This window comes from Rana temporaria, chromosome 4 (genome assembly GCF_905171775.1).
Source record: "Rana temporaria chromosome 4, aRanTem1.1, whole genome shotgun sequence".
Lineage (NCBI taxonomy): Eukaryota > Metazoa > Chordata > Amphibia > Anura > Ranidae > Rana > Rana temporaria.
In genome coordinates, this window is record NC_053492.1 from 97,453,610 (window position 1) to 97,466,855 (window position 13,246).

The window sequence follows — 13,246 nt, forward strand, 5'->3', positions numbered from 1 at the left end:
TATTGGTGGTAGATATCTTACACAGAGCAATGTATCCTCTACCTTTATTTCAAGGTGCTTGGTAACAGAAACACTAACTGATCGAGCATTATCTCTCGAAAACTCAAAGATCTAAATGAACTGATTCAAGACTCATTTCCTGGAATTTGTAAAGACTGGCGCAGACAGATTTTACAAAAGTGTCTCTCGTGCATTCTAAAAGTGGTTCATCATGCCCAAAATTGATGCCCCTATCTAGAACTTGCACTTGAATTTGGCGCATGCTGCACCACTTTTAGAATGCATGTGAGACACTTTTGCAAAATTTGTCTGCACCAATTTTGCTGGTCGTAATTAGCTCCACGTTTCCATTTTCGTAAATTACGAACTGTCTGTATTTTATTTTGAATTTGGTGCATTCATTGCGCTAAAATTTTTTATAACAACCAGAATTCGGTGCACAAGTCGCTGTCAGAACCAGAAGTGTTGCAGAAGCTTCATGAATTTGGTGCAATACTTTAACAAGAGGGATAAATGCCAGAAAAGTAGGGGCAGCAGCTTTATTGAATTCTCCCCATTGGGGTTGAGTTACTAAAGAGTGAAGCCTCGTACACACGACCGAGGAACTCGATGGGTAAAATACATCGTTTTCCTCGTTGAGTTACTTGTTAGGCTGTCGAGGAACTCGACAAGCCAAGTTTTGCATTCCCATCGAGGAAATAGAGAACTTGCTCTCTTTTTGGCTCGTCGAGTTTCTCGACAGATTCCTCGACGAAAATATACACACGACCGGTTTCCTCGGCAAAAAAATATCTCCCAGCAAGTTTCTTGCTGTTTTTTGCCAAGAAACTCGGTCGTGTGTACGAGGCTTAAAGCATGTTCACTTTGCTAAGTGCTTCATCTCACTCTTCACCTCACTCTCTGAGCTAAGTAACAACTTATTTTGCAAAGTAACCATACTCTACTCTTTTAGTAAATCAACCACATTGATTCCCATGGTTGGTGTCAATTTAATGGATATCTGCAAACTGTGGTAGTTCTTACATGTTACTCCATGCTGCTCTGCAAGCCCTCCCAATCTTTCCTTTGACCACAGCCAATCAGAAATATTTACATTTAAAGGAAAACAAATGCTTGTGAGAGCCCAGCAGTCACCATTTTCTGAGTGCACAAGTGTAGGCCACTTTCTCAGTGCCATCATCTGTTTTAGTTAGTGACAGCACACAAAATAGTGCATTCGCTAATTCTCGGTGGGGTTGATTTACTGAAACTGGAGAGTTCAAAATCTGGTGCAGCTGTACATGGTTGCCAATCAGCTTCTTACTTTAACTTGTTTAATGAAGCTTTGACAAATAAACCTGGAAGCTGATTGGTTTCTATGCACAGTTGCTCCAGACCTTGCACTCTCCAGGTTTAGTAAATCAACTCCATGGCTCCTAGCCAATAATTCTCACTTCCCAGTAAGTGTGCTGTAAGTACACACAGTAGTAGTAGTTGATAATCATCTGTGCATTAAATCATGTGATTTCGAGTGAAGTTGCACAATTTCAAACACGCATTCAGTCTGAACCAGGGCTAACTGTTTTGTAAAGATGCCACTAATCTAATGATCATCCTGCCAAATAAAATAAAAAGTGTATTTATGAACGCTATCAGTTTGCCATTACAAAATTAAACAAAAAAAAGCACATGGAGTTGGTTTTCTAAAGGCAATAGAATGTTTACTTTTGCAAAGGAAGGTGCAATTTGCAAGTACATCTTCTTCCGAGATTTGTAAATGAGGTGACGGTATGCTGACTTCTATCAGTCAATAATCTGCACGAAAAAACTTCTGTTTTTTTTTTTTTGTACCATTTTCCTTGAACATGATTGATTATTCTTTGTAAAGTAAAATTTCACTCTATTTCCTATGCTCTGGGGAAAATGTTCTTGCAAACTGCAGCTTCCTTTCCAAACTCAACAGCCTAATTCCCTTTAGTAAATCCAACCCCACAGTGTGTTCTGTTTTATTTTTAAAAAGTTTTAACATGAAAATAAAGTTTCCTGTCCTATACATATCTCTTAGATTTTATTGTGAAATCGAAAAAAGAAATTATATATATATATATATATATATATATATATATATATATATATATATATATATATTTCTCTTGCAAACATACCTCTGCTGTCATTCGTTGTGGTGCATCCAACCATGTCGAAAATATTATCCTTATCTTGAAAGATGGGTGTCAGTGGAAGTGGGGTAACAACTTGTCATTGTCACCCCCATCCACTATTAGAATATTGGGATTGGTAGTAAAAGTAGCTTCAGTGCCAATAAGCAAATCAGCCAAAGCAAGAAAGTACGGCCTTTTCCAAACTTATCACAAAGTGTCAGCAGGCCAGTTCATCCCTGCCAAGTGCTTGACATTGTCTACCGCATAGCTTGTTCATCTTCACAGTCACAGCAGGATATTAATCTGATAATTTGACTTTGCGCCAGGGCACCACTTAATCCTTAACTGGTCCAAACACTTTTCTTCTACGTTCAAATATATTTTCTTCTCAGTCTCCTCAGTTCACTAATAGGTGTAGTAGCAGTGCATTAGTAATAGGATTTTTTGAAAATGAAAGCAGCAATCTGTTGGCAGCCGAAAGCATTTGTCCATATCTAAGAAACGTAGAAGCTGTATAAAAGCTTCTGATATGATGAGGGCATACATTTAGAAGACTTGTGCTATGCAGAAAGCACAAGGGTCAAACAGTTGCCTTCGGTGGTGATGGGGGCATTGTCCATCAAGGAGCACTTGATGCTATGTTTTTAATTTTTTTTTTATTTACTCTTGCATTACTACTGATGTAGTGGTAGATAGGATTTTTGAATCCATTCAGGAAGAAGACATCTCAGATGAAGGTAGTTTAGAAGGCATGAACTTATGTGAAGTAGTACCAAAAAGCAAAACTCTTCCGATTTAAAGTAGATGTAAAATATAAACTAAATGCCAAACGTTCAAACTTTTTTTCTGTGTCTGATTGGGGAGCTTTGATTGGGGAGCTCTCCTTTCACTCTCTGTCCCATCACCAAAACAGGAGATGAAAGGAAATCCCTCCAAAGTTAGGAAACCCTTGGTTGTCACCAGGGCCACCAGTACTAGTGTCCCTATTGGGTGATTCCCCCTATTCCTGTTCTGCTGACATTTAAAAATTTAGGATTTGCTTTCATGCTCAGTAATAATGGTAAACAGGACAAATAAAAAAAGTAAAACCCTGTACACACAGACAGGATTCCGGGCGGTATAAAGTCCCCTGGGAATCCCAATGGGAAAACTGCGGGCAGAGCTTTGGCCAGGAATCCCGGTGTGTACAGGGCTTATTCTACCTGGGCACTGCCTCGCAGCTTGCAGTGTTTTTCATTGGCAAGTGTAGTAAATCTGGCGAAAAAATAAATTACCGGGAATCCCGATGGAAAAATAGAGAGCGGGTTCTCTATTTTTCCCTTCGGGATTCCCGGCGAAGGAGCATACACACGCCCGCTTTTCATGGCAAAAAGCTCCCCCAGCAGTTTTCTTGCTGGGAAAACTGGTGGTGTATTCAAGGCTTTAATCTCTATAATGGGGTCACAGACAACAATAAAAACATGACAGGTGCTTTTAATTATACTTTAATGGCTAAGGAGGCACTTCACTGATGCATTCTAGCTCATTTTGCCGTTTTCTTGCAGGTTGTTTTATTTTTTTATTTTTATGGGTTTATAATCACTTTAATGTAAAACCTTTATCCCCCCCCCCCCCCCCCCAAAAAAAAATGATTGGTGTAACTGCAGTGTAAGTTGGAGTTTGACTTCAATTTGTTTAGAGTATCTAAATCTGTTAGTACATCGAACACTCCCCTCCCCCATACTGACAATGCTGCTGTCCAGAGGTGTCCCCTGTTTTCCTTCATCCAGAGTGGGGGCACTCTAATACAAGAAGTGTGTCACTGACCAGATCACCAGGTGAAAACAGAAGGAAAAAAAAGAAAACAAATGCAGCCACCACATCTAATGATAAGCTTCAATATATGACATTTTTGGTTTTGGGATTCATTGCACCTTAAAAGTAAACAATAAAAATTCACATGGCTTTGTTGATAAACAAAAGATTTAGGATATCATTAAGGCAGGCCATACATGGGTCATATTTCGAAAGAATTTTCTTTAAAAAAACTTAACTAAGAATTTAAGTTCGAGTTAAGCAACATTAGCGGGCTGCAGCAACAGCCGATTTTCATGCGGCCATCGATTTTGATTAATAGGGGATGTTTTTGAAAAACAAATGATTTTCTAATCAATGATGGGCGAAACGTGCAACAAATGTAATCAAAAAATAAATGCGCATGTGCAAGAAAAGAAAATTTCTGGAAAGAAAAGAAGATTCCCCACCACAAAAATTATTTTCTGTAACAACAGAAGGTGAAATCGAAGGCTTTGCTTGGTCGAATTTTTAAATCAATGGTGGCATCATCAGATCACAAAACGCACAAAATTTCTGATTTTCAAAAGAAAATAATTTCGAAATTCAACCATGTATGGCCAGCCTGAAGCCTCGTACACACGACCGGGTTTCTCGGCAAAAACCAGCAAGAAACTTGCTGGGAGATATTTTTTTTGCAGAGGAAACCGGTCGTGTGTACATTCTCGTCGAGGAAACTGTCGAGAAACTCGACGAGCCAAAAAGAGAGCAAGTTCTCTATTTCCTCAATGGGACACGGGAGTCTCAAATTGGCTCGTCGAGTTCCTGGTCGGGCTGGTTTCCGACGAGAAACTCGAGCGTGTGTATGCTAAGAAATCCGCACTTGCTCAGAATAAAGTATGAGACGGGAGTAAAAGTAGCATTTGTAATGGAGATAACATATTTTTCAAGCTGTAACAGACTGAAAAGTGCAAATCGTCTCTTACCAAACTTTTACTTAACACGCAAACACATGAGATTAGCAAAACCAGCCCCAAGAGTTTAGCCAGTGGAATCGAACTTCCCCTGCCGTTGTATGTGTTGTATGTCACCGCGTTTGAGAACGAGGAGATTTTGGCTTGACTGTGTGTACGCAAAGCAAGCTTGTCGAGTTCCTCGACAAGCCTAACAAGGAACTCGCCGAGGAAAACGATGTGTTTCGCCCGTCGAGTTTCTTGGTTGTGGTTCCGGTTGCAGGTGTGGGATTGCCATTGTTTCCAGCACCAGCAACCACCCGCAGCCGATGCGAGGCTGACATTCATTCTAAATTGAGCTCCATGCATCTCCCCCCGCAGCGTGATCCCAAAATTCCTTGCAGCCGCATTTTTAAAAAGATGTATGCACCTTTTTTGTTTTTTTTCCATGGGCTGGTGTACTGAGAAAATACAAGACGCATGGCCCGCGCCAGTGTGAGCCAAGCCTAAGATTAAAAATAGTTAAAAAGTAGCTTCCCCAACCCTCAAGAGCCATTCAAATGCCATTGCACTCTTAACCGCTTGCCGACTACGTAATGTATGTCCGTAGAGGCAAGGATGGAGAGGGAGTGTGCTAACACCCACACACTTGTACATATGCACCTATGGCAACTGATGTTTCTGTGCTGAGTGTGCTCTCACTGCATGGTCGCAGAAAAGTGACCAAACTGTCACTGGTAGCTCCTGGCCTCTAGTTATGATTGGGAGCCAGCAGGCTGGGCTCACAATCCTGTGACCACTGTGACAGCCAACCACTGTGGTCGCTTGACTGGGAAGTCTGTTCTACCCCCCTTTCCCCCTACCACCTTACAACCCAGTTTAAGGGCCATGGCAGAAGGACAGAAGGGATTAAGCAAACACCTTCAGTAAGGTTTCCTTATTAAGTCCAGTGCATTATGCAAGAATTGTTTAATTTGGCAAAAATGCCCAAACTTATTTTGCCAAAATTTTGGAAAAGGTTAAAACTCGCAATTTCATATATTTCTGTCTTGAAATGCAAGAAGCCAATGATTGGACCATGGCAACAAAACTGATCCATGCCTGAAACGTTTTGAGTCGACTTATTCTTTAAATCATTTTAACAGCAGGGTCTTTACTGAAACAAGTTATGAATGAAAATAAAATGTATTTGTTTTTTTCACGCTGAAAAGTGATTTGAAAATATGTTGGACTGTGTTTTACCAGAAAACTGTTAAATGCATTCTGAAACTCAACTTCAGGTGTCTTCTCTCTTTCCCTTAGTTGTGCTATCAAGCTGTGGAATCTCTGAGAAAATAAAGACACATCACAGGAAGATCAAATGAAGAGCCAGATACATTGTCCATTCATTTTCACCGCATGAAATCCCCAGCACGGAATTTCTTCATGAAACATTGAGATGTCACCAGCGCAGGAACTCTGCATGAAAACTTAAGGTAATGCCACCCAGAAGGGTGTTAGCTTGGGGTGGGGGTAGTGAGTGGGGGCGGATTAGTTGGTACCTCTAGAACAGAACTAATTGTATCTATTAATAATTATTAGTAGAAGATTAATACAACACTTTTGCGTACGAAATTTCATTCTCAATTCGTAAATATTATTTTCCTTATACTGGTACAAAATACACCCATTAGTATTGTTTTCAACTGTGGTCACAGTTGAGACTGGACTCCTAAATCCCAACTAAAGTTTAAAAGCCCAACTGAAGTTTTAAAAAAAGATTTGCAGTCACATAGACAATTCCATTTTTATAGTTTTACCTCCACTTATTTTTTACAGCAGTTTCTAAGGGTTTCCAAATATGAACGTGCAGTCCAATAGTCATGCGAGTTTGATCCATTGCTCTCAGTAATCAGCACTCAGTAACATAACTGGTCTGACTCCCCTCCTTGCTTTTCTGCTGCAATACAAGTATGTGGGAGGGCATTTGTGCAGTGTCAGCAAAGAGCATTGGACTGGAAGGCCAGGAAGTAGCATTGTCAATTGGGCTTTAAAGTAATTTCAAAGCTAAAACTGAATGGTTTAAACCTCTGTCAGATATCATTTAGCAATCTGTGAGGCCCCGTACACACGACCAGTTTCCTCGGCAGAATTCAGCTTCCGACCGAGTTTCTGGCTGAATTCTGCCGAGAAACCCGGCCGTGTGTACACTTTCGGCCGAGGAAGCCGACGAGGACCTCGGCGAGGAAATAGAGAACATGTTCTCTATTTCCTCGTTGTTCAATGGGAGCTCTCGGCCCGCCGAGATCCTCGGCGGCTTCAGGGCTGAACTGACCGAGGAACTCGATGTGTTTGGCACGTCGAGTTCCTCGGCCGTGTGTACGCGGCCTCACTCATTGGGATATTTGTCTGCACTTTGTGTCCTGTAGGCCCAAAAAGAAATAAGAGAAATTCTCTAGAGAAATTCCCTTGTATGCCCCGTACACATGTCAAGAACGCGTTGATGTACAACACTACGACGACCCGAGAAAATTAAGTTCAATGCTTCCGAGCATGCGTCGAACTGTTTCAGAGCATTCGTTGGAATTTTGCGCACCTGAATTGCTACAGACAAACGGTTTTCCGAAAATTTGAGAACCAGCTCTCAATCTTTTTTTGGCGGAAATTCCGAATAGCCAAAGTCCGATGGAGCATACACACAGTCGGAATTTCCTTTCAAAAGCTCACATCGGACTTTTGCTGTCGGAATTTCCGATGATCGTGTGTACAGGGCATAAGTCGGTTATCACAGAAACAAGTGTCCTCAAATTGACAAAGTATAAACAAATAGGGAGGATAGATCTCCCCAGGAGGCATACAGGAGGCATAGAGACAGCAATAAATACCTGTGATTTTGGAAGTTGGTGAGGAGCACTGTGTGTAAACAGAAAGTCTAGAAAACTTCAGTCAAATGAGGAATGATGATGACTTTATTAGTATTTGATATAAAACATAGACAATTCCTTAAGGTTGGATTGTAGCTCCCCCTTTTTAAGGGCTTTGGTAGCATTAGATCTGTCATTCCTGGACACTGCAGTCTGTATCCTACTATGATAATGATGTGATAACACTGTTATTATATATATTAGCACACACTGCATTGCCTGACACAGAAACAGATCTAATGCTACCAAAGCCCTGAAGAATGCAGAGTTGCAGTTCCCCAAAACTCATTGGTTGTGTTTATGTCATAGATTATTAAAGTTATCATTATTCAGCCAGCAGGAGCTTTCAGAACTTTCTACTTATGCATGATGGTCCACACCCACCTCCACAATCTTTACATTTTTGAAGGGACCCACATTTCGAAGGATCCTCCATCAGTTGAGCCATCACAGACTAACTCACGATCAACAAGGTCCAATCCTGCTTCAACCCGTTGTCAGAAATTCAGAGCTGTCCTGTGACCTCTGCATACTTCTTGTGTTAGCCCAAACCCCTCCTAGGTCCTTTTGTTGATTGCAGAATAATTACTCTTTATGCGGTAGAGATTTGTGAGTGGGAATGGTTAAGTAGTTTAGTAGAAGGCACTGGGAGGGCTGACTACACTCAGTCCACAAAGAAACTGTGGGGGTTATTTACGAAAGGCAAATCCACTTTACAAAGTGGATTTTTCTTTAGTAAATAACCCCCTGTGTGTAGTCAGCCCACAACAGGAGCTGAGTGTACTTCTAGGACTTTGGCAGGTATTTTTCCGTACTTGTGCTTTAAATGTTTAAAACATGGAGAAATGTGCATGTATTGCAGAGATATACTGTAGATCACACTGTATGTTTTTTGTTTTTTCTTTATTTTGTAGGCTTTAGGGGCCTGAACCTTTTCCCTTTCTTGTTACTTTTTTTTCGCCCCTTGATTACCTTCTTATCCTAGAGAAATGTTATCCTATATCTTATATATATATATATATATATATATATATATATATATATATATATATATATATATATATATATATTATTTTCTTTATTATTTATTATTATTATGATTATTGTAATATATTATTATTATCTTTATTTTTTATTATAATTATTTTTAGATATATTATTCTATAGAAATGCCACAATTGGTAATATATTTAGCGAAATGTGATCCACTCTGATGTGCCGCAACCCATAGGGGGCTCAAAATGTAAGACACTTAAAAAAATAAAAATAGACTGAAGCAATGCCTATGGAGGAGCGTACAGTAACACTATACTTCAAAACAAGACTCAAGAAGATTTATGCTTCTTGTGATCTATTCTATAGTTTTAGGCATTAGGTCAATCTACTTATTGCTGTCTAGGAAACATTGCAGCTGATCTGCAGTTATCACCAGTCTTCCTTTAGGGTTTTTCTTAGCACTTGTACTGTATAGGGCAGTCTTGCCCAGTGCAGTCCAAACACAAAAACAAAGCAATATGCCTTGTTTTCTATTAAGTAAGCTCATGCATGTGTTGTGGTGTTGTGCGCTTAAAAAATAGCGCTTGCAGTCCTTTTTTTCAGTGCAGTATGTTGCAATGTGACTGACTCAATTGCAATGCTGCTGCAGTGAATAGAACTAAATGCAATGTAAAAAAGTCTAACAAAAAAAGTGAAAAAAATAAATAAATAAACAACGCACTGCATCAGAATCAGTGCAGCAACACCCCTCCACCCATCACACGCCAGCACAGCTTGATGGTGTTAAAGAGCCCTTAATCTGTTGTCGCCCACATAAAATATGTGTACGATGGCGGGGGGGGGGGCTTTAACCACTTGCCGACCTCCTCATGTACATATACGTCAGCAGAATGGCACGGACAGGCACATGTACGTATCTGTACGTGCTCTGCTTAACGTGGGTCGGGGGTCCGATCGGGACCCCCCCCGGTACATGCGGCGGTCGGGTTCCCTCGGGGAGCGATCCGGGACGACGGCGCGGCTATTCGTTTATAGCCGCCCCGTCGCGATCGCTCCCCGGAGCTGAAGAACGGGGAGAGCCGTATGTAAACACGGCTTCCCCGTGCTTCACTGTGGCGGCGCATCGATCGAGTGATCCCTTTTATTAGGGAGACTCGATCGATGATGTCAGTCCTACAGCCACACACCCCCTACAGTTGTAAACACACACTAGGTGAACCCTAAATGGTACAGCGCCCCCTGTGTTTAACTCCCAAACTGCAACTGTCATTTTCACAATAAAGAATGCAATTTAAATGCATTTTTTGCTGTGAAAATGACAATGGTCCCAAAAATGTGTCAAAATTGTCCGAAGTGTCCGCCATAATGTAGCAGTTACGAAAAAAATCGCTGATCGCCGCCATTAGTAGTAAAAAAAAAAAATGCAATAAAACTATTCCCTATTTTGTAAACGCTATAAATTTTGCGCAAACCAACCGATAAACGATGATTGCGATTTTTTTTACCAAAAATAGGTAGAAGAATACGTATCGGCCTAAACTGAGGAAAAAAAAAATTATATATGTTTTTGGGGGATATTTATTATAGCAAAAAGTAAAAAAATATTGAATTTTTTTCAAAATTGTCGCTCTATTTTTGTTTATAGCGCAAAAAAATAAAAACCGCAGATGTGATCAAATACCACCAAAAGAAAGCTCTATTTGTGGGGAAAAAAGGACGCCAATTTTGTTTGGGAGCCACGTTGCACGACTGCGCAATTGTCTGTTAAAGCGACGCAGTCCCGAACTGTAAAAACACCTTGGGTCTTTAGGCAGCATATTGGTCCGGTCTTTAAGTGGTTAATGCAAACGCTGTACTTATGCATTGCTGGACAGCCATTTTTTCTATGTTGAGAGCGCACTTACTGCATGCTTCCAGCACAGAGAAGGAGACATCTTTTGTTGCACTCTGACAAGGATCGATCCTTCCTGCCCCTGGATGTTCAGAGCTTTTTAAATGGATGCCGGGGAGGTGGGAAGGGGTTAAATAGGAACTTTACTTGTTTTTTTTATTAAGTCAGCAACTGCAAATACTGTAGATGATGACTTTTATGAAGTAGAGACTCACAAGCCCATGGAGCCCAAGGCTCTCTCCTTCGGAACTGGGCTTTGGCTCATTGGTGACGCCATTTTGGATATGGGAGCCAGCTGTGACTTCCTGAAGTCCCACAGCCATGTCTCCACTGCACATGTGCGAAACACGACAGTGCTGTGGGACTGGTCCTGCAGCCTTCCGGAACCTGAAGGCTGCAGGACCCGAAAGTTGCAAGAGGAAGTTGGACTGAGCCCAGGTAAGAATTGTGGAAGTGGGAGCTGGTACCTGTCATAAAAATGTGATACCCATTCCCAGGAATAAAAACAAACAGATTTGTTTGGCGAAGGAGGGGAATGAGAGAATGAGTGGTACTTTAATTTTTAAGTCAAGGTCTGCTTAAATCTGCATTTTCAGCCATATTAGCAGATTGTTCACATTGTTGACCCAGGGTATAAAATCAGAACCGTCTGGGTACCAAGGAACACACTGACTTTTAATTTTACAGGTTCATGGCAATTCATTACATGGGGATGCCATTAAATAAAAGGATAACAAGAAAATGAGAACTAGAATACAAATTAGCAGGTAGGCATTTTACAAGCCATTCTGAATGCTTGACTAGAGTATACTTTTAAAGGTGGGAAGCTTCTAGTAGGAACATAAGAACTGTAGAATAGTTTTGCTCACAGATATGAACAAACATTTCCATTTCCAGTACTTTTCTACCAGATTGCAGAAGAAAAAACAAGAAATGGGCTGTTAGGATTTTTGGCATGTTGCCTGCGTATGTCCTTCATTCTAGATGATTGAAGCCACTCCCCATGGCTTCTTATGGTAATGAGTTCATAAGGTAAAGTCACTTCTGACGCGGGGTGACTCATTCACCATGTCATTATACGGACACACGCACTATCTTCTTATAGAAGTGGTCTTGCTTTCAGTTGCCAGGCAACCGCAGCTGTTTCCTCCTGGGGAACTCAGAGTATACACTGCAGTATACTGCAGAAGTTTCAGTAGGGAAGACAATGGAATTAATAGGATTACTTAAATAAAACTGTCCAGGCATGTGCGAAACAGCAGGTGTGGAGTTTATGTAATAAAACTTTATCTTTATACACACTGATTAAAGCTCATAGCAGTGTTAACTTGCATGAACATCAATTGGACAATAGACGATTCCAATCCTTCTATAGGTAAAAGCATATGTTTGTAGATTTACATTTGGGTTAGTATTTCCTTGATACATTTAATGAACAGAGGAATTTGTTATAGAAAAGGTTATAGTAATCTTATGCTCATTAGACATGTGCACACTGAAATATTTTGTTTCGGATTTTAATTTTCGTCGAAATCAATTTATTCAGTTACTCCCGAAATTCTTTTTAATTATTTCGTTTTTCGTTGGAAATTGCATTCGTCCGAAAATCCGAACAAATTAAGGTTGAATCTGTCATTGAAGGCTTATGGTGTCTGTCTGTCTGTCGAATGTTCAAAGAAGATTCGACAGAGCAGCGAAATTGTGCGACACTGCAATGATACTTTTCCGGTCGAATGTATCGCCTACAAGCTATAGTAGAATTCTAATGTTGTATGACACTAGTAATAATTATATTTATTAATTATTATTACTAGTCAACCAACAATAAAAAATTTCTATAGCCTATGGGCCGAGCATTTGACCAGAAATGTATGATTGCAGCGTCATGCAGTTTAGCTGCTCCGTCGAATCTTCTTAGAACTATCAACTGACACCATAAGCCTTTAATGACAGATTCAACGTTTTTCGATGCTTTGTCGAATCTTCGTCATTCATGTTGAAATGTAAAGTTAGGTATAGCTATTTTACTGCTCCTCCTCTTTGGTTACAATCAGCCAATAACATTCATCATCATCATTATTTTTATTTTACTTCCCCCACCCTATTCCAGCAGCGATCTTTTCTCTCTATAATGTCAAATCTTTTCTCTCTATAATGTTGAATCTTTCCTCTCTATAATGTCAAATCTTTTCTCTCTATAATGTCAAATCTTTCCTCTCTATAATGTCGAATCTTTTCTCTCTATAATGTCGAATCTTTTCTCTCTATAATGTCAAATCTTTTCTCTCTATAATGTCGAATCTTTCCTCTCTATAATGTCAAATCTTTTCTCTCTATAATGTTGAATCTTTTCTCTCTATAATGTCGAATCTTTCCTCTCTATAATGTCGAATCTTTTCTCTCTATGTAGAATAATCTTGGACTAATAGAATTAAGGTTAGACAAATTTGACCGACGAAAACAAAAATAAAGCATTTGTTTATGTCGCATCTTTCGGTTTTCGTATTCTGTGCGTTCATTTTTGTTTGTTAAAACGATAACGAAAATACCTGAAATTCGGATGAAAATGCATTCAGACGAAAACAAATG

At 40.0% G+C, this 13,246-nt stretch overlaps 1 protein-coding gene across 1 annotated transcript in view; it reads left to right on the forward strand.

Moving 5' to 3' along the window:
• Positions 1 to 13,246, forward strand: part of MYT1L (myelin transcription factor 1 like) — a 639,239-nt gene that overhangs the window by 132,228 nt on the left and 493,765 nt on the right. The window contains 1 exon segment of the mRNA XM_040348666.1: positions 6,170 to 6,342. The gene's annotated coding sequence lies outside the window, so the exon portion shown is untranslated.